This window comes from Pongo pygmaeus, chromosome 19 (genome assembly GCF_028885625.2).
Source record: "Pongo pygmaeus isolate AG05252 chromosome 19, NHGRI_mPonPyg2-v2.0_pri, whole genome shotgun sequence".
NCBI classification, from domain to species: Eukaryota; Metazoa; Chordata; class Mammalia; order Primates; family Hominidae; genus Pongo; species Pongo pygmaeus.
The window spans coordinates 49,485,319-49,503,542 of NC_072392.2; the positions used below are offsets into that span (position 1 = coordinate 49,485,319).

Sequence of the window (18,224 nt, forward strand, 5' to 3'; positions counted from 1 at the left end):
AGCAGAGCAAGTGAATAGGAAAGAAAAAGAAAGAAGATGCTATAAAAAGGTGGCTTGGAGATGGCAGGTGCTAGTGCAATGGATGGCGGAAACCACATAATCTGTCATTTCCATCTCTTCCATGTCACTGACATTGGTCCTCTTGACCCTGTCTCAGCTCAGACCTGCATCATCTTTTCTCGAGATGATTGTGGCAGCCTTCTGCCGCCAGTCTTGCCTCTCACCCAGCCCAAGATAGCCTCGATAGAAGTCTGCAGAGAACCTCTCCTCTTTCTGCCTAGAGCAGTATTTCTCAGCCTTGGGACTAGTGGCAATTTGGGGCTAGATAACTCTTTGTTGGCTGGGGCTCTCCTGTGCATTGTAGAATGTTTAACAACATCCTTATTAGTAGTGACAACCAAAAATACATCCAAATATTGCCATATGCCATATGATTTGGGAACCACTGGCTCGGAGATATTATGCCCTTGAACTTGATATTCAAAGCTCTCCATGATCTGATTCTAAGCTGTATTTCAGGCCGAGTGCGGTGGCTCATGCCTGTAATCCCAGCACTTTGGGAGGCTGAGGCAGGCAGATTGCCTGAGGTCAGGAGTTCAAGACCAGCCTGGCCAACATGGTGAAACCCTGTCTCTACTAAAAATACAAAAATTAGCCTGGTGTGGTGCCACATGCCTGTAATCCCAGCTACTCAGGAGGCTGAGGCAGAGGTGGCAGTGAGCCAAAAAGAGTAAAGAAAGCGAGAAAGAAAGAAAGAAAGAAAGAAAGAAAAAATAAGCTTTGTTTCAGTATGCTCTTCCTCTGTCCTGTCTCTCACATTCTATTATGTAGCCATAATCAAGCACATGAAATTTTCTTAAAGTGCCCTACCTTTTTCTTCTTGCCTTTGGCCATCCTGTTCTCTTGACTTACAGGGCCATGACATCTTCTCTATCTATTAAAAGAAATCTACTTGTGTCACAAGATTCAAATAAAAGGCCTTGTCTGAGAAGCTTTTCCAGATTTCTGGAATTTAGTTATCTTACCTGTCAAATAAGGATAAAAAGTCTGCCCCATGGATTGCCCGGAATCAAAATTTCAGAGTTGTAGGAGACCTGGGGAATCACCAATGTCTTCTTTCAGGGAGACAGACGGAAATGCAAAGAAGTGGATTGTCTTGCGGAAATCATAGCCAGATGGAAAATAAGCTGCGCCTAGAACTTGGTGTTCTAAATTCCAAGATCAATATTCTAAACCCACTTGTCAGCTTTTGCAAGATGAAGACACTATCTAATCAACAGGAAAGTTAACTTTGTGGCCACAAGGTCACAAAAGCTCTCTGCACCTCCTCAATGTTTCTCTGTAAGGTGAAGGGCTAAACCAGCTGTTCCCCAAAAATCATTCCAGGCTGCTTTGTGCCACTATGATTCTAATTTTCTTTTGAGAAGACTGTCATTTAATCATAAGCTATTCTTATGGGGCGGTATTCATAATACTTCCCAGTCCATCTCATTGTGGGGGCTGGAAATTTCTGCCCTTGCTATGATGCTGTCAAAATTGAACCCCAGAGCTCAGCTTCCAAGAAGGTTAACATAATGGTTTTGCTGCTCATCGTAACAACACCTCACATCATGCCTTCACTCCCCAGCATCATTCTTCAAATTCAAACGTGAACCAGAAGTGACAAATGATTCTTGTAACACGCTCTTTGACACAAATCATTTCTGATTGCTTGGGACCCCAGACAACCTTGAGCATGCAGAATCAAGCTGAGAGGGAGAAGTCTTAGAAAATGAACAGCTTCAACTTCTTGCCGATGAGAACCCTCTGCTCACGAGGCAGGAGCAGTATGTGCTGATTGCCAAACAGATCATTTTTAAAATGATGCAGATCTGTGGGGTATTGGTCCGTGTGGTGATGTGTCTCATCTTGCAATGTCCTATGCAGCCTTCAAAGCATTTTTAGATCCTGGCAAGGAAACAGACATTCATGTGCGTAGGGTTTGCAAGGCCCTCTGCATATGATGTTGCTCTTCATCCTCCCAGCAAGCTCGGGTATGTATTGTTATCCATCACCCCATAAAGGAGGAAAGGGAGCCTCAAAGAATTCCTAGAACATTGCCAAATGACCTAACATGTTGCTGTTAGATCTAAGACTAGAATTCAGGTCCTGTGGCTCCAAAGCCTGTGCTCTATACCGAGGGGCACCTCTAAGGTACAAATCCCTTTCAAAGTGCTCTTATTATTTGGCCTCATTCTCTGTGTATGAATGCTTAGAATTGAGGGAAGAAGTGCACATTGATGTGAGGTGGGCTTATCTGGAAAATTAGGAGGTTGGAATGGATCACAAATAATACTCCTGGTTCAAATGCATTGGCAGACCAGTCTAAGTGCATTATGAGTATCATTTCCTTTCCTTTCCTTAGCAGTGCAGAAATCCTGTGGGATAAGTATTAGGATTGTTCCCATTTTTCAGAGATGGAACTGAGACTCAGAGTAGTTAAGCAACTTGCTCAAGGCAGAGCTGGGGTGGGGCCAGAGGCAGAGATGAATGGCCATCCACCAGGGATTCCTGCTCCCTTGCAAAGACTGAAGCTGTGTAGCGAAGTGGTTGCCTGGCCAAAACCTGCATTTCTCAGGTTGCCTGCATTAGAAGAGGCCATGTTGACCAGTTCCTAGAAATGGATATGGTGGGAATAAAAATGTCACTTCTTTTTTTTTTTTTTTTTTTGAGACGGACTATCACTCAGTCGCCCAGGCCGGAGTGCAGTGGTGTGATCTCGGCTCACCGCAAGCTCCGCCTCCCGGGTTCATGTCATTCTCCTGCCTCAGCCTCCTGAGTAGCTGGGACTACAGGTGCCCGCCACCACGCCCGGCTAAGTTTTTTTTTTTTGTATTTTTAGTAGAGATGGGGTTTCACCGTGTTAGCCAGGATGGTCTCAATCTCCTGACCTCGTGATCTGCCCGTCTCGGCCTCCCAAAGTGCTGGGATTACAGGTGTGAGCCACCGTGCCTGGCCCCAAAAATGTCACTTCTTAGTGGAAGTGGTTATGAAGCTGATGTGCCTTCTCCTCTCTCTATCGCCTCCTGCCAATAGACATTAATCCCTAGACTGACTTCAGAAGCCATGTGTGGTGTTGAAATCTTACAAACTTATTCTGAAATGCTTCTAAAAAGCAGAACAAAGAAAGATAAAATTGAAATTAAAAATAAAAAAAGAAGCCGTTTAAGGAGGAGGACAGTGTCCATCAGCATGGATCCCTGAATGACCACGTGAAACAGTTCCCACCTCTACTCCAGCCTCCCCACACACTGCTAATTGCACGATGCATAAAAGAGACATCACCTTAAATTGGACTAAGTCGTTGAGATTTCAGGAGGTATTTGATATAGCAGCCAGCCTTACCCTGACTAATACAGAAGAGTCTTGTTTCCGAGGTGCATTCTCTTCACTGCTACACCACAAAGTGGCCTCGGGATTGTTTAGATTTATGGAGATAGTAGAAAATGTTCTCCTTATTCCCTAGCCCAAGAGCAAAAGTGTGTTGGTATTTTTTCCCCCTGTGAAGGCTGGGGAGTATATGGGAGTGACGTTCATGTGTTTCTGAGCCGCTTCCAAAATTGACCACTACCTTCAGTCTTCTCATCTCAGTAAACGGCACTAGCATATACTCAATGGCCTGGCAGTCATTTTGGATTTCTGTCTTTCCTTTGCCCCCACATCCTAACTTTCAACAAGTCCTGTAGACTCTACCTCAAAAATAAACTCAGTAGGGTGCTGGAACTGGCTCAAGCCAACTTGTGAGAGCTGACTGTCAAATTGTTAGAAATATTGCAAGCCAGTTGATGTCATATTGAAAGTTTTAGGCGGCCCATGGTGGAGGTATTTGCACTATGGAAATTGACAAATGCTACAAAATAAGGTCACCCTGCTCCCAACAGAGCAGATTGTTAAATGCCTACCGACACACCCACTGAATGTGTTCCAAGTTTCACCTTTTCTTACCACTTCCACTGCTACCCGCCAGGTCACAGCATCAGCATCTCACCTTATCTTGCATATATGACTGTAGTAGGCTCCTAACTGGTCTTCCTGTAATTTTCTGCTCTTTCCCAGTTAACTCCTCACACAGTAGCCAAAGTGATCTTTTAAAAGTATAAGTGAGGCCAGGTGTGGTGGCTCATGCCTGTAATCCCAGCTCTTTGGGAGGCCTAGGCAGGTGGATTACTTGAGCCAAGGAGTTCAAGTCCAACCTGGGCAACATGGCGAAACCCTGTCTCTACAAAAAATTAGCCAGGTGTGGTAGCACTCACCTGTAGTTCCAGCTACTTGGGGCAGGGGGAGGGGTGCTGAGGTGGAAGAATCACCCAAGCCTGGGGATACTGAGGCTACAATGAGCCATGATCATGCCACTGCACTCCAGCCTGGGCAACAGAGTGAGACCTTGTCTCAAAAAAATAAATAAAAATAAAAATAAAAATAAAATGTAAGTGACATCACATCACTTCCCTGCCCAAACCTCTCTGAGCCTTCCCATTGCCCTTAGAGTAAAATTAAAATTTCTTTCTGTAGTTTACAGAACTTTACACATCTGGCATCTGGCCACCTTTCTGACTCAGCCTCTGCCACTCCTCTCTCACTCGTCGCTCTGCAGCTGGGGTGGTGGTGTTTCTGTTCCACAAGCATAGTGAGCTTGTTCTAGTGTCAGGGTCTCTGTGTTTGCTGATCCCTTTGCCTCAAATGCTCTTCCCCTTGATCTTCATATAGTTTGCTGTTTTACATCATATAGGTCTCTGCTAAAATATCACCTCCTCCTAGAGGCCTTCCTTGAGCTATCTAAAATAGTCACCTCCCGCCCACCCTGCCACAGCACGTGCTTCCTGAAGTTATGTTATGCATGTGTTTACTTGTTTACAAGTGAAATCTGCTGCTTCTATTGAAATGCACTTTCTGAGGGTGGGAATCTTTCTTTGTTCACTGTATTCTCAGTGCACGAACTGGTGTCTGGCACCAAAAGATGCTCAATATGCCTACTGCTAAATGGACAAACATGTACCTGATCTTCAATATGACATGATTGAATGTAGCCAAGTCAAGTCAGCAGATGCTCAGATCATAATGTGGGTGGAGGTTCTGGAAGGCAGGGCCTGCAGGATAGTTGGAAAGTTGGATGGGCTGACTATGTCCAAGGACCACAGGGCAAAGGGGGAAACCAAGGGAAGAATAAAAACAGAACAGAAAGTTTGATAGGGTACCTGGAGGAAGAGTGTATGCTAAGCCTCAGGTCAGTATCTGTCAATGAAGCGTCAGAGTGTGTGTCTAGAAGGGGCAATAGGAACAGGATCTGGATAGATTTAGCCTAAAGCCTCTTTGTTAGGGCACCAGAGAAAGCTAATCCCTATCTGTAACTTTTTCACTATGTGACTTTGGGCAAGTTACTTAACCTCTCTGATTCTCAGTTTTCTCTGTAGAAAAGGGTTAATGATATCCTCCTATGGCTGGTGGGAGCACTAAAGGAATAGAAGATTAAAAGCCTCAAGTAAAATGCTTGGCATGCAGTAAGTGTTCAATAAATGCTTAGTAACTGCAAATTTCCATACTCTTTTTAACCTTCCTGCCTGTAAATGATCACTCTTTTTATTGTCAATATCCTTTAGTTGGATCTTAGAGACAGGAAAGGCAGGGTATGGAAGCTAAACAGGACTTAGAGGTGAAAATGGTGAATGATTAGGTCTCATCGCATGCCCCTGTAGGCAGAGTTGGGATGACTAATGAAAAGAGGGTAGGAGGTATCAAAGCCTCCATACAGACATGGCCAGCGGGAGGACCTGGGGACAGTCCTCATTCCCCATGGCATCCACAATGGGATCCCCAATTTGTTCTCTGAAGTGGCATCTTCTACCTGGAGGCCTTTTTTATTGAGACTTACAGCATGGAGGAGAACACCAAGAAGGACTGAGAGGGATGCAGTGGAGACTTACCAAGGTCACAAGGCCAGTGCTTGGCAAAGCCGGGATAGAAACCCAGTTCCTCTGACTCAGCCCAGAACTGTCTATTCCACCTTCTACTCTGTATCACCTCACATAGGAGCTGCTTTTCCAAAGGGGCATCAGCTGCTCCACAGCATGATCTATTATCCCCTCTTTGTATATCCACATTAACAGTTGTTTAACCAATGCCTATGGAATGGAATTAATTCAAGTGCAGGTTTTTTCTACAAGGTAGATCCATGCTCTCTTTTGAAGAGGCGTGCCCATGGCATGAGGCTGTGAGGATGAGATACTTGGAGGCTCAGGTAGATTTAGAAATAGAACTGTGAAATTTGAGTCTAGTAATGAATACTTATGAGGAATAGGATAACAATCTTCTAAATCTATAAAGTGCATTTTAGCCCATAAAACCCATTCAGACTCTTATTTTCCCCTACTTCTCCCAGCAAGCAAGCCTGTGGGTGGACTCAGAAGAGGTTAATGTCCCATTTGCAGTTGAAGAGACTGAGGCACAGACAGGGAACACAATCGCCTCTGATGAGCCATGTGGCCTTAGGCTAGAGTCTGAGAAGGGGTGACTATTGGCTACTGTAGTACACACTCCTATCACCTGCAGATGGAGCCTGCAGTGCCCCCAAAGAGGTTAATTTCTCACTAGCAGATTCTTTCTCAGACATCCAGCAGGTGCCTTGCATTTTAATGGATCCCAGATGCTTATTGCTTGCAAAGAGGTCAAGTTTCTAAATGGACAGCCAGATGGAGAGCCCTTCTGGACTTTCCCTGGGGCCAGTCAAGGCTGCGCCTGCCATTGGCGCCTGCTTTTCTTGCCCTACAATGGTTCTAGCATGTTCCATGCTAATAGCTTCCTCCTTCTGAGCCCTTTTCAGGGCTCTAGGCTGGATTCCAATGTGGAGGGCAGGAAAGCTGGAAGCATAGGCAGGGCAGCTCCAAATGCAAAGATCTGAAGACCCAAATGCACATTCTTTCCTGTTTGCCAGGGAAACATGTAGACAACTTTAACATTCAATGCCTTGTAGAAGTGCAACCATGGTGCATCACCACATATACAGTACAGACACCAATAATTAAAACCCAGCCCCTGTGTCTGGGGCCTCATGGCTTGCACAGCACGTTCACAATTGCTCTCTCATTTGATTCTCATAGGAAGCTCAGCTCAATCCTTGACTAGTTCAGGTGTTTACTGGCTGCCAACTGTGCCAGGTGCTGACCTTCGGGAGCTCACAGTCCAGATGGGAGACAGGCACATAGCAGGGAATTACATGGGAGAGTGCAGGGAACAACACTGCGGTGAGTGCGGAGAGTGTGGTGTCATGGGAATGAGTGACAAGGGACTTCTGTTGAAAAGGTGCTATCCAGGCTGAGGAGTTAGCCAGGTGAAGGGACAGGAACAGAGGAGTGTTCTGGGCCAAGAAACAGCATTTGTAAGAGCCTAGGACTGAAAGAACTCAGCACTTGTGTTCATTTCCTCGGGCTGCCATAACAAAGTACCCCAGGTTGGGCACCTTCAACAACAGACAGGGATTATCTCACAGTTCTGGAGGCTGGAATGCCAATATTGAGGTGTCGGTAGAGTTGGTTTTTCTGCAGCCTCTGAGGGAGCATCTGTTCCAGGCCTTTCTTCTAGCTTTTGGTAGCTCCAGGTGTTCCTTGGGTTGTGGATGTCATTTTCTGTGTATCTTTGTATCCTCTTCCCTCTGTACATGTCTGTCTCTATAACCATATTTCTCCCTTTTCTCTAATGACACAAATCATATTGAATTAGGATTCACTCTAATGACCTCATTTTAATTTGATCATCAGCTAAGATCCTATTTCCAAATAAGGTCACACTCAGCATAGGTAGTAGGAGTTAGGACTTCAACATATTTTGGAGGGGGGCACAATTCAACTCATCACAGCACTTTCCAAAGAATAGGAGGTAGCATAAAGATTGAGGGGAAGGACAACAAGGGGAGGTCAGGCTAGCTGGTCTACCTGGACCCTCTTAGGGAGGGTTCATCAGCCATGATGAAGACTTTGCAATTTATTATAAGGGCAAGGAGTGACCCATTTTCGTTGCCCTCACATAGAGTTAGTTAGTCACTCCTGTGAGTTCTTGGACTCACTCCTGTGAGTCTCTCAAGAGTACTTTCCTAGGTGGGCGGGTGTAGGTTTCCCTACTCGATGGCACATTCATTGAGCATAGGGACCAGGTCTTCCAAGTCTTATTATTCACTGGGACCTACCAGCACAGAGGTCAGCACACAGGACACACTTAATAAGTGTTTGTGAATCTAACACATTTAGGTCAGTTACTGCATCAGCTGACTGAAGAGCTGTCCCTTCATTGATATGTGCTTTTCATACATTTCACATCGTTGTTGCAATAGACACAATCCCTTTTGCACATCTTCATGTATATTCTTGATTTCTCAGGTTGAAACGTTATTTTCATCTTCTTAAAAAGAGAATCCTTCATTACATTCACCCAGACTCCTGTGTCTTATGTGGTTTACAAAAGAGATCTGACAGGGCATGTTGTTTTTTTTTCTTAGGGAAAAAAATCAATGACTTATTTGTGTGTCTTTAATGTAGAGGGAAGTAATAGAATTGGTTTTGCCATCTTAAGGTTGACAAGTTTAATACTTAAGACAGGGTTTATTCAATCCCAACATTGTTAGAGCTTGTAAAAGTTTAATGATCTACTTCCAGGATTTAAGATTTGCCTGAGTCTCTCTCTCTCTCTTAAATTTTACTCCGACAGGTTTGCTCTGAGAAAAGCAGGATTTTGTAGCCCTGGCCCCAATCTTTGGACTTCTGCAAAACAGGAGATCAGAAACCCCACAATGTCCCCCCCAACAGAGTGATTGAGTGGCTGATGAATCTGTTGACATGTGAAAATCAACTGCAGCTTGCTATATTATGGAATCCAAACTGCAGGGGAGCCAACAAACATCTAACTCTGCCCACTCATTTTACCGCTGGGGCAAACGAGGTTCAGGGAGGAGCAGGGACTCACCTGAGCCCAGGAATAGGGAGGCTCAATGGAAACTCAGGCCATTGTTGCAAAGCACATCCTATCTGCAGTAAGGTGAGGATTGTATTATTAGGGCTTCCACTTTCTCAGGACTTTGGAGATTTCTGGCTCCGCAGAAGCCTCATGGAAAGGAGTGAGCCACCTTCATGCATTTACCTACTCCCAGAGACTCTAATGCAAGTGCCCCTTCCCAAGCTGCCACTTCTCAAGCACATCACTATTACAGGTACTCCATCTCCAGGTGTGGATCCCAGGTGCTCTGCTTCCATGCATCCTTCACCTGGTTTCCCAGGTCCTTTGCTTGGTCTAGTGCAGGGTTAAGAACCACTGGACAAGAGTTTGGGAGCTCTGCCCTTACAAGCTGTGATCTTAGGCAAGCTTCTTTGTCTCTGTAAGTTTGTTTCCTCATCAATTTCATGGGAATAATGAAAGTTTCTATCTCATAAGGTTCTAACAAAGACAACAAGACCAATGAATGCAAAATGCTGAACACATTCTCTGTTGTATACTTAAATACTTGACTCCTTTGGTTGTGTGTGTAGATTCCAATTAGTGGGAAGCAAAAGTCACTTCAAATCAATCTTCAGTTTGTGTGCCAGGGACTGTGCCCAGACTCCCAAGTGTCTTTGGGGCCTCTATGCAAAATAACATTCCCTCAGCACTCTCTCCCTTTCACGTGACAGGTAGCGTCAGAAGCAACAGTGAAAGCTTGAAAGCATAGACTGTAAATGGCTCAAGTTGCATCTCCCTGGAGCCCCTATTTCAACATTGTTTTGACCAGAATGTTGGTTTCAGCCGCAAGCAATTGATTGGCCTATACAATTCTGTGACCCCAACAACTGATTAATTCATCAGTAATGAAACTGTCTGTGGTCCCTGCTAGCATGCGAGCTACCATTATTGAGCATTCATTCTTTGTCAAGTTCCCCAAGTACTTTACATACATTACCTCACTTAGTACTCTCAATAAATTCTTATTACACAAGCCTTGTTATTCTGCTCTAAGCATGAGGAGCCTGGAGGGGGGTCAGTTCAGAGAGGTTAAGGAAGCTGCCCAGGGCACAGAGCTAGTAAAAGGAAAAGCTGGGATTTGAACCCAGGTCTGTTTCAGTCTTTCAGCCACATTTTTAAATAGGCTTACAGGGGAATAATTTATATACAGTAAAGTTTACATTTTTTGAGAGGAGAGTATAGTACATTTTGAGAAAGTATACAGTTGCATAAGCACCATACAGTAAAGCTAGAGAACCTTTCCCTAACCCAGGAGTTCCCTTTTGGCCCTTTGCAGTCAATCTGTTCCTTTCAACCCCAACCCCTGGGAGCCTACAGTCAATGATTTGTTTTCTGTGACTATGCTTTTGGCCTTTTCTAGGGTGATGTATGAATGGAATCTTGTAGTTTGTAGTCTTTCGTATTTGACTTCTTTCCCTTATCAGAATGGTTTTGAGATTCATCCATGTGGTTACCTGTGTCACCAGTCTGTTCCTTTTCAGTGCTGAGTAGTAGACCATTGTGTGAATAAGGTATACCCCACTTTGTTCGTCCACGCACCAGCTGATGGACATTTGGATTGTTTTTAGTTTGTGGCTATTATGAATGAAGCTACTATGAACATTCGTGTACAAGTCTTTGCGTAACATATGTTTTCATTTCTCCTGGGTAAATACCCACGAGTGGAAATTCCTGGGTCTCAGGTTAAGTGTATGTTTAACTTTGCAAGAACCTACTGAACCATTTTCCAAACTTTCTGTTCTTTTTTAATTCTCATCAGCATTGCACTAAAGGTTTTGTTCAGCTACATTTAAAAATGTTAGACTCAACATCTACCTCATTCTGAGCCGGGAGGTTGAGAATAATGAATGCTACATTTCATTGACTCTAAGATGCCATCAATTTTAAGATGCACCATTATTTTACATACTGCTAAGAAAGAAAAGCATTTCACAAATGATGACACAATGCTTTTATATCACTTAGAAAAAATTTTGCATACTTATTAAAATAGCCCATATATCACCCTTATACGTACATAAAATGGAAAATACAAATGAAAAAAAATAGGTCGGGTATTCCTAGAACGTGTATTCACCTTTAGAATCTTCTGATTTTTTTTTGACTCCAGTCCTCAGTATTTATATTTTTGTCCCCCGGAGTTTCCCTGTGTGCCATCAGCCTGTTGATGGTGCAGCATTTTTAAAAGAGTGCTCTGTTACTGTCTCCAAGAATCATTTTCAAGCAAATCTCAGTGCTGGGAACTGTCTTACTCGACTACACTCATATTTTACACCCCTATACCCACCCAGTTGAATTATGTATCACCAGAAGTTAAGTAGCTTCTGTTCAAATTTAGTAAAATGTTTTTTGGCAAATTGATATTTGTTGCCTTAAAGATAGCCCTGCTCCATAGATAAATCAGTCCCACCAGCCTCTATTGCTTTACAATTCATTAATCTTTTTTTAAAGAAATATGACAATTTATCCTGCCTTCAGTAGCTGTTGGTTCTATATGTTAAGCAGCGCATACAACCCAACTGAAGTTTTGACAACATTCATGGCCGGGAGACCCAGTCCACACATGTATGGGCTGTGATGACTTCCTCGTGACTTGCTGTCCGACAGTGATTGAAAGATGTCTTCATTTGTAGAGACAGTCTGATCTTAGGGACATTAAAATTGAAAAAAAATGTGCATCTTAGAGCTCATTAAATGCAGCATATTTTACCCGAGACGTGGATTTCTACTGTGCTCTATTTTTCAATATCCCCCAAATTCCCATAATAGACAAGAGAAACATCTGCTTCATTTTTGGCAACTTCTTCCTCCCCAACCACCTCTAATCACAATGATTCTCCTCTTCTTAACCACTTCTGTCACCTTCATTCAATGCCCATTCTCTTTACCACAGCTATTGCAAAAAACCTCCTCACTTCTCTAATTGCCTTCTAGAAATTTCTTCTCCTTCAATCAGTCCTATTTATTATTCCCAGAGTAATCTTGCTCCTATACAAATCCAAACATGTAATTCTTCTTCCTAAAACTCTTTCTTGGATACTCATTATTTAAAGAATAAAGTACAACCTCCTTAGCATGACATTCAATTTATTTTACATTCTGGGTCCTACATTTTGCCCCAGCATTATTCTCCACCATTTCCCATTCTAGGCACACCCAACTATTTGGTGTTCTCCAAATGTGCCTTGGACTTTCCCTTGCTGGGACTTTTCCATTCTGGAATTCTGTTTATGCTTTTGTCTAGAATTCCTTCTCTTTCTTGTTCCTATTGAAGGCTGTTCATAGAAATGAAGCATAATGCTCATTCTGGTTGTATTAGCATGATGCATTTATGGGTGAAGTCTTCTCATATATATGTGCATATATATGTAAATATATATATGCACATATATATTTGTAAATATATATATGCGCATATATATTTGTAAATATATATGCATATATATTTGTAAATATATACTTATATATGTAAATATATATGCATATATGTAAATATATACATGTATGTAAATATATATGCATATATGTAAATATATGCATATATATGTATATGTATGTATACACACATATGCACAAATAGACATAATCACATATATTCATCTTATTCGTTCTTAGTTGCTATGTCCTCTATGGAATTTTCTTTGTGCTCTTTGATTGGATTCCTTCCTTCATGTTTTCTCAACACCTGCTTGTACCTTCAATTGCAGCATCTTTTGCTGTAAAATGGAGATAGAAGAGATGCATAGGCCTATTTCAACAATTAATTCAATTACATAGACTAAGAGTGCTAGAATTTTGGAGGCACCCGAGTATGATGAAAGACATCTAGAACTTGGCATTGGGCAATAGTGAGACAAAGCTGCAGCCCTGTCACTTTCTACTTATGCGACCTTGGGCACATAATGTAACCTCCTTGACTTGTGTTTCCTGAAGTTCCTGAGCCAATGTGAGCCCTCCAGACACCTTGTAGAACCCCTTCTCCATAGAGAAGAAATGCTGGGAAAACTGCCAAGTGCCTTCCTGAGTCCTCATGGGTAGGGCAATTCTGTCCCTCACCTTATCTCCTCAGCCCTTGGTTCATGTTTTGTGGAAGAGATGGGGCTTGAAACATTTCTCTCTCCTCTTCCAGATTATATACGTGTAGCTGGCACAGGACCTCGCTAGCACAGGACCTCACTCCCAGCTCCTCCTGCAGCTCAACATGGCCAGGTGACTGGTTCTCACTAAAGCAACATGAGTGGAAGTGACAGGTGCTACCTTGGGGTCAAGGCTTTTAATTTGCAAGTACCTCTCCAGGCTCTCCTATTTCATTTGCTGGCTGAATGCAGATGACAACTAGGACCTAGGCTAGTGCTTCTCAAACTTGAGGATGCATCAGAACCACCTGGAAGGCTTGTTAAAACAGGTTGCCAGGCCCTACCTCCAATATTTCTGATCTGGTAGTCCCAGAGAGGGGCCTGAGCACGTGCATTTCTAACAAGTTCCAGGGTGACACTGCTGCTGTTGGTATGGGGACTACAGTTTGAGAAGCACTGTCCTAGGAGACAGCACAGTCACAACATGGAAAGGGCTTGGGTACCTAATGACCATGGATGGGGCAGCAGAGGGGGTGGGTCTGTCAATCGGGTATATTCATCTACCACTATTAAATGATCAAGAAATAAACTTTTACTGAGTTTGAGAATTTATAGATCTTGGTGAGTCTATACGCATTATACTGGGTTAATCTATCCTTCAAAGCACTATCCCAGCTATTCATGAGGCTAGAGTCCAGACCCATTGGATTGTCCATTTGCTGGCTGTCTTTCCTCCTGGTCTGGACCCAGCTTTGGAGTCCCTCATACCCTCCCAGGTATCCGATCACAACAGTCTCTGGGCCATCACTCAGAGACTGAGTGAGAGTCCTAATCTCCTACAAGCCTTCCTGCTCTCTGCCATTGAACCTATGGATAGTCGCCCCATCCTGCAGAAGCCTAGAGTGACCTCCAACCCACTGGACTTGGTAATGAGGACTTTTGGCCTCTCCCTGGCTGGGACAACTCATCCCCCCATCCTAATTAATTGTCCCTGGTAGCTGCCCTTGCCAGCTTCTGCCCATGCTACACCTGCATCTGAGAACCCCCAGTCCCCTTGCAGAATGCTAGGATGCTAGGAGACAGAATGCTAGACCAGTCTCCCCACCTCATACCCAGTTCCTCAGTTCCAGCAAGGCCCAGGCACACAGTAGGTGCTCAATGCCTAAAATCAAAACTGCAGTGACCAATTCTGAGGAAGAGGTCAGGACAAGAGGAATGACAGATGGCAGCTGATACAGCCAGCCATCACAGCCAGGCACAAGATACAGGTTCAGTGTCACTCCAGCAAAGTTCTTGAGCTTATCAGAATGCAGTCTCTCAGACAGGGAAATTGTGTGATAATTATATATTAAAAAGTTTAGCAAGTATTAAGAGATCACTAGTTCAATAAGCATATGAAAGCTCAAAGCGGGATTCATGCCATTAACTCAAATTACATGAGCTGAGTCTGCTGTTGTCTCCCTTTTAAGCAGCACATCAAGGAAAAGAGGTGCTTTCATTGGATTATTAAAAGGATTTAATTAACATGGAATACTTCACAGGCAGACAACCTATGACAGAATAATTAAAATATAGTTTGTTAAAATGCACATTAATTGGCTACTAATTATCACATTTCGTTCCCCTTTATGGGCTAAAGATATGCTCAGGAGGAGACATGGCTCTGTGCAAAAGTACATTTCCTTGCTTGTTCTGCTCAGTGTTTAATTAGAAGAAAGGACAAAGTCCTTCACTCTGCAATTCTAGAAAACTAGAATGGAAGTCAGAGCGAGCAAATGAGGGGTATTATTGCACACTGGCCATGCATTGTAGTGGGAGAGAGCATTGGACTGGGAGTCTACAGGCCTGGGTGTTCCTCTCCTGCTCTACTCTCCATTCGCCGTGGGTATTTACCATGCTTAAAACAGTTCACGACTGCCCTTACCACTGCATAAATTCCAAGTCCCTACTATCTGGTCAGTTATGGTCAGACCCTAAACTATTTTTCCAAGATTCCCCACCTTGCCCATTCCACTCTAGCCATGCTGACCTTGCTGTACGTTAAGCAAATCAAGGTCATTACCACCACAGGACCTTTGCACTGGCCATTTTCTCAGCCTGGAGTCTCTTCCCCTGAAGCTTCCTATGGGACTTCTTCCCGTCATTCACAACTTAGTTCAAATGACTTCTCAGAGGGCTTCCCTGACCATCTAATCTAGTGTTGCCTTCTTTATTCTCTATCACATCACAATGCTTTATTTTACCCCCAGATGTAACACCATGGGATTACCTTGAGTATTTATTTGTTCACTTGTTTTGTCTGTTTCTTGTATTGTCTGTTTCCTCCACTTGAACATATATGCTATGAAGGCTGGAACTGTATGTTTCCTTGATGCATTGCAGCTCCAGCACCTAGAACAGTGCCTGGGACATGGCAGGCATGCAATAAATATTTGTTGATTAAATGAATAAAAATGGCAGTGGAGCGAGAAGACCTCTGAAGGTCCTCTTAGCGCCAACACTTTAGGATACTTTGAACATGCAGAGAACCAAGAGAGACACAAAGGCTGCAGAAGACAGAGTGCATCTTAACTCGTTTTAGGAACCCCCTACTGGCCCTCAGCAAAGCTTTGCTAATGATGACCTTTCAGAAAGCTTTTGTGGATTGGGGTCCGTGCAGGTCTGCAATTCTAGGGTTCTCAAGAATCATCAGGATTCCTGTCCATCTCTTCTTTTCAAAGCTATAATCATGGGGTCATCACTTTAAAAACTCACCTCCTCCGTTAATTTTTTCTTACCTGCTTCATCAACCTGCTTCATGGGATTCTAGCAAGACCAAGACCTTCCTTTCAAGGCTCATTTTGCAAATTAGCCTAGATTGTAGCTGACAGATGCTGCCTATGGCTGCTGAGTGGGCAAGCTTGTTTTTCAAATGAAGAGTTCAGATCCTTGGCATTATGAAAGTACTTTCCTGGGTTCTAAATCTACAGTCCTGTTCTTTCCTCCTTTAGGGAAATCTGTGAAACACAACGGATGATAGACCAGGTTTTAAATCTTCCCCAAAAGAGGTGGTCATCCTCCTCCCTAATGCTTAAGCCTGCCTCACTCCATGGTGTCTGGTCACTTCTTCCTCCTCCACCTCAGTGACTTGGGTGACAATGGGCTTTATCACCTCCCTGTCCTTTGTGAACTATCGCCTTCTCATGGGGCGGCTAAACCTAGGGACACTGAGACAGGCTTGAGCCAGAGGCCTGGACCAGCTTCACCTCCAGCATTTTGCCAGATGCTTTCTTTGGCTCTGTGTTTCTGGTTTTTCATCTCAGAACAACTCCTTATCCCAGCAGAGTGGAAATTCAAATTTCAGAGTTGTAGGTGAGAGCTGAGATAAATCAGGCCCTCCATGAAGTCCAGTCCAGCTCAGTGGAATTCTGCACAGTCATTTGGGGCCAGAGGTCCAGATAGTAATAAAGCATTGCTTTGTCTACTCTGTGAATACATTGTAGAAATAGTTTATGGAGGAGCACAAATACTGGAATGATCTCAAGCAGTGTTGTTCTAAAGTCAACTTTTAAGGCAATATCTCCTTTGCAAGTTTGCAATCACAGTAACTGCTGTGGTCTGCTATATGAGTGCTGGTGGGCTCTGCCGGGCGACAATGACTGGCAGGCGATATCACAGGAAGAAACGGCTCACATGTGTGACGTTAACAGGGTGGGACAAATCACAGTAAACAGCTGCAGTGATGTCACAGGACCCTCATAGCTAATTCACATACTGGGATACCTCTTGTTTATATTCTGGGACAGTAGCAACTGCTTTAAAGCTCTATTGTGTAGTAGTTAAACAGCAGAAGCTGAAAAGCCAGACACTTTAGGTTTGGTCCTGGCTATATCACCTACTGGCTACTACTGGGCTTTGGTTTCCTCATTTAGAGAAGGGATAATTGCATCACTTGTAATCTAATGGAGAGAATATTAGCAAGAGGTATGATGAGCCCAGAGTGGAGAAAACAATAACTGCTGAGTAAAGAGATTATGGTTTCTAGAAAAGGTACATTTGCAGTGGCCCTCTGTGCATGACTAGGAGTTTTATAAGCAAAAAAAGCTATGGCGAAGACAGGAATATAAGCATAGGTAAAGTGACAGTAGTGATGGTGGAGAGGAGACTACATTTTAGGTAGGAAACAGCTTTTGTGTGACTGACCTGTGAATTGTAGTGGAACAAGAACATGAAAAGATATGTTGAAGCTCTCGGTGGGCTTAATGCAAAGCTAAGAAATTTGGACTTTGTTCTGTGCAGGATTTCTTTTATTTTTTCTGGATGATATTTTTATGCCTAGAAAATAAACAATATTTATCTTAAGCTCACTGCAGAAAACTTGAATACCAAGAAAGTGTAAAGAAAAAACAATCATATGCAAACCTACTACACAAAATAATTGCTGTTAACATTTGGTTGGATGTCTTTTTGGTGCTTTTTCGATGAATATGTATGCTGATCTAGCATTACGAAAATGTTATCTAGAGAATATTTTTGAGCAGGAGAGTGTTGTGCAATTAGGTTTGCATTCCGGAAAGATTCTAGTGGTGGTGGCTGTAGGAAGGAGGGCTAGATGAGGTTGCAGCCAGAGGTCAGGACGCTGTTAGGACTCATTCTAGTCCAGGGGAGGAATGATGAGGGCATGGGCCAAGGCAGCACCTGTGGGGCTGTGGAGAAGTGACACCTTCACCGGAAGAGACATCAAAGACAAAAAACTGCTACCTTTGTCAAGTCAAACTTGAAGTCAATGGCTGTACCAATGACCAATCAATGGCCACTAAGAATATCTTCTCTAGGATTCTGGTCTACTCCCAATCAGATGCCCATAGCTTGGTCTTCCATCCTAGAAAATGCTCCTCTCCTTATGAATAATTAGATTATAGACATCCTTCCCTTAGGACCCCCAGCTGTCTCCAAAAACTTCACTGTGCTTCCTTCAAAACTCAGTAGGAGTGATTTTTAGACTGTTGTTCTGAGATGCCATAGCCATCGGGATCCCTTTGATGTAAAAGCCAGGTATTGTCTTCACAAGGGAACTTCAGCACGGCTCTTCTGACTCTGCAGGTGCGATGCCACTCACCTCTCTAACCTCAGCTATTGTTCTCCTCCCTT

The 18,224-nt window shown here is 43.4% G+C and overlaps 1 protein-coding gene and 1 long non-coding RNA gene across 2 annotated transcripts in view; both read right to left on the reverse strand.

Moving 5' to 3' along the window:
* ASIC2 (acid sensing ion channel subunit 2) overlaps nucleotides 1–18,224 on the reverse strand; it is a 1,139,537-nt gene that overhangs the window by 518,075 nt on the left and 603,238 nt on the right. The window lies entirely within an intron of this gene.
* LOC129017417 (uncharacterized) lies at nucleotides 12,091–16,215 on the reverse strand. The gene is made up of 3 exons (XR_008495068.1): nucleotides 15,872–16,215; nucleotides 15,364–15,497; nucleotides 12,091–12,734 (listed from the first exon to the last, which is right to left on the reverse strand). It is a non-coding gene; the product is annotated as an uncharacterized LOC129017417 (long non-coding RNA).